The sequence below is a fragment of the Carassius gibelio genome, chromosome A10 (assembly GCF_023724105.1).
Source record: "Carassius gibelio isolate Cgi1373 ecotype wild population from Czech Republic chromosome A10, carGib1.2-hapl.c, whole genome shotgun sequence".
Lineage (NCBI taxonomy): Eukaryota > Metazoa > Chordata > Actinopteri > Cypriniformes > Cyprinidae > Carassius > Carassius gibelio.
Genome location: NC_068380.1, coordinates 26,629,730 through 26,634,220, shown reverse-complemented (window position 1 = coordinate 26,634,220; position 4,491 = coordinate 26,629,730).

Below are 4,491 nucleotides of genomic sequence, written 5' to 3'. Positions count from 1 at the left end.
TAAAAAAAAAAAAAAAAAAAAAAAAAAAAATTGGCCCCTCATCCTGTTAAAAAGTGTTCACCCCCCCAGCTCTTAATGTGTCTTGTTTCTTTCTGGAGCATCAGTGAATGTTTGAAGCTTTTTTAATAGTTGTGTTTGAGTCCCTCAGTCGTCCTCAGTGTGAAAAGATGGATCTCAGAATCATACAGTCACTGCTGGAAATGGTTCAAATAGGCAAAAGACGCTGGAAACCCAAAAGTTTACAGGAGCTAGAGGATTTTTCTGAAGAACATTGAGCAGTTTAACTGTTCAGGACAACCATCACAAAACAATAAAACAGCTGTGGATCATCCAGGGAACGACACACCAGTATTCAGAATCAAGGGTTCATAAACTTTTGATCAGGGTCATTTTAATAAATTCAGCTATTTGTTCAAATTTACTATATGTAAACATATTTTATGTAAAATATCTTATTCAGGACAGTACTAAATAAAACAAATAACATGCATTTTGAATTCTCTTTTGTTAAAATGATTCACATTTTTATAGTTTCTGCAAAGGGTTCATAAACTTTTTCTTGCAATAATTTCACAGTTACTCTCCAAATTAGTATATTAGTATATGAAGGCCAGAATCATAATAGTAATACAGCTACTGGTTTATTTTAAACATTATTGATAGACAATTTAAAATTACAGAATAATTGAAAGTTATCAATTTTAAAATTTATTAGGCTTTTAAAAAATATTAATTAACTTACCGGTTCGACCACAGGAAAGAAAAACGCAAAATGTCCCACTGAAGCCTTCTGCTTGAATTCGACTGAAATGGCAAAATTATTGCAATATTAAAAAACATGCTCAACTATATAACTCACATGTCCCCACCATATCACATACTCTTTCATTTATATTCAATATTCAGTCAATGTGCAACATAAATACAGTTGGTCTTTCTCACAAATAAATTCCTTCAGAATTTCAAAATGTTCATTTAGCTTTAATGGCCACTAGAATAGATTTTAATCATTACAATTACAGTATTTTCCTTTACATACTTACAGTATATAAAAGTAAATAACTTAACGTTACCTCTGTTCGACAACATTAAACAAAAAGTCCAAAGTCCGTTTAAACGGTGCGCACGGCCGCTTGCTGCCCGCAATCGTGAAATACCCTTTCAACCTACTACTCAGCAGGGCCGTGCACAGACCTTTTGAGGGGCATGTGCTGAAACTGAAAAAGGGCACCCCCTCTTTTTTTTTATATCAATTATATATATTCTCTTTTTTAGCTATTCTGTTTGGTTTCATAAGCTAATTTGTTTTATTTGGTTAACATTATTATGAATGACATTGAGAAGAGGGGAAGGTGAGCAATGAGTCAAGTATTTTGACAAACTTTTTTGAAATATAATTTAAGTAATTATGTCCAACTCAATTCCAGATTATAAGAAACTATAGCCATACCGTTACTATAACATATCCAACATGTATCCGCCTACCTGGCAAAAATTTGATACTATGGTGGACCAGGGATGTTGGTTTCTTGAAGGTCTCTTATTCACTACACTTTCCCTAAAATAAGCCAGCAATGAAAAAATAAATAAAAATAGTGTGAAAAGTACAGTTGCAGTGAAAAGCATTTCTGAAGGATCACGTGACACTGAAGAGTACTGAACTTGAGTGATGATGCTGAAAATTCAGCTTTGATCACAAAAATAAATTACATTTTAAAATATATTCAAATAGAAAACAGTTATTTAAAATTGTAAAAATATTACACTATATTACTGTTTTTGCTGTATTTTGGATCAAATAAACGAATCCTTGGAATGAATCATGAACATGACATTCTGCATGATAAAATATAAAGATTTCACAGTGATCTTCTGTAATTTTTTTTAGTTACTACTACATTACTGTAGTAAAACCATGTTTTACTACATTTTATACAGAGAGTATACGGAGAGTATACCATAACATGATTAGCCTAAATGTTAATAAATTAAGTGTATCAGCAATCATAAATCAAAGAAGAAATTTCTTAGAAATATAGTTGTCTAGGTGACGAGGATCATTTGTCGCTTTCTGTAAGTTCCAGTACGAAACAGCGCGGGGGCGCACCTCTTATGATTTTCCGATGGTAAAAACAAATAATATGTTGTTGTATTACTTATCAATATATAGTTTTTGACCAGCGAATTCGTGCAAATGTTATTTATTTATTTTTTGTCCGTCATTAAAACGACGACGGCGCCTGCCGCTGCCGGTGTTCTGTCGATTTGTCCTACGCTGTCAGATTTTCCTAGCCTGACTACGTCAGACTTCCTACTTCCGCTCAATTTCATTTCGCTAATTCGCTTCAGAGTCTGGTATTACCAGGCTAAGATTTTCCTACCTCCCACTAAAACAGTGGGTAGTACAATTCCACAACGAAAAATGCTACTGTAAAGTTATGGTTTATTAACGTCTACACGTTTTATATAGCGCTTTACACAGTACTCAAATATACTTTACAGAACAGAGAAAATATGAAAGCAACCTTAACCCTCAGATGGTCTTCGGGGTCTTTTTGACCCAAAATGACTTTTGCTCAAATAATAAAAAAAAAAAGTTCCCTTTGTCCAAATGGTATGAAACCTTCTACAGCTCTCAACACTTTCTAGATCTACAAAAAAAAATTAAATTGGAATGATATCTGTATATAGAGGAATACATTTTTTGAGACTATAAAAACTGTTCTCTTATCATTTGTCAAATAAAATCATCCAAAATGCAGAACCAACACAAATATAAAGTGGTGACACGGACACCGACAATGTGTACACACACACACACACACACTTGTGAGTTTATAAAACAACTGCTCCAACCCTGTCTACAGAAGTCATGCGGTTTACCATGCTTACTGCATGCAATGCATTGTAATGTAACATCATTGAAAAACTGGGATTTTTTCAGTAAAAAAATACTAAAATTTGACAAAAAATATTTTATTTTTGTTATAATTGTGATTTTATAATATTTAGATATGAATCCAACTGAATCCAACTTGTGAAAAGATATCTTTCAGGTAGTCAAATAGCAAATAGCATATAGTGGAGCTCTATAGCCATCTAGTGGTTAAAATGATTTTTTTTTTTTTTTTACTGCATTTTCCATAAAATGGGTATAAATGTTACATTAAATCATTTAAAATTATCCATGTTATCCACATGAATGAAAGTTAGAAATCTGTGTCTTTTATAAAGTGAATTTTACATAAAATGCTGTTTTTTTGTAAAAAGCCTATTTAAATAAATATTTATTTATAGAAATTTAGAAGATATCATAAATCCTCCAAAAACTGCACAAATGTTGAGTAAAAACATTAACAAACGGAGTAAAATTACATTTGTAAAAAAAAAAATATTATCTTGATGGGTCAATATACAATTGTGGGAGATTTTGAGTTTGAATAATTCTGGGAAAAAATATATTTAATTACAAAATATTATTATCTTCCCTGATAAATCATCCCTGAAATATTTTGTTTTTAGTCATTGCCAAGCTCAGGGATAATTGATTTCAGATATTTAGTTTTAAAAACAAGAAGTTTACTCATTATTTTGTCAACTATGTTATGGACAAAACCTATAAGTTTTAACTTTAAGTAAATGGCAGACATTTAAAAAAATCATTACTCTTGGAAGAATATGTGTCTATTTACCTACCTTTTCAATTAAAATACCCAATTAATTAAGAAAATACACATTTTGTTCAATTGAAACCCCAAATTTCAAGTACTGAAGTAAACGGTCTGTATATTTTGTTTCCAAAGTGCTTGATTCATGATAATTTTATTGATGAAATTATGTTGAGGTATATATTTGACAGCTACTCAGTTTCTAAATATTTACTTGGAGATTAGAGAACCATTGAAATATATATATATATATATATATTAAAAAATATAATGGTAACTTAATTGACAGCTCAGTATCATAGTTGACAAAAGTAACATAGTTGACATGACAAAGAAGGATGATGTATTTAAAAAAAAAAACAATCTTAAAGGGGGGGTGAAATGCTCGTTTTCACTCAATATCCTGTTAATATTGAGTACATATAGAGTAGTACTGCATCCTTCATTACGCCAAAAAGTCTTTAGTTTTATTATATTCATAAGAGAAAGATAGTCTGTACCGATTTTTCCCGGAAAAACACGAGCGGCTGGAGGCGTGACGTGTGGGCGGAGCTAAAGAATCATGAGCGCGAGTAGGCTTTTGTGTTGAGAGCATGTGGAAGCTGTGACACAGATCCAGAGGCTGAAATTTAACAAGAGCAGCATCAGCAAAGGCTTCTCTATGTGGTATGTACTGAAACTGTATATATTTGCTTAGCAGTTTTGGAAAATGACTAAGTTCCACTTTGTCGTCTTTTTTAAAAAAAAAATTTTTAAGCTGTACATGTGGAAAGTGCAGTTTGATGACATCGCATGTTGTTTACTTGATGTGCTTATGCGCCGA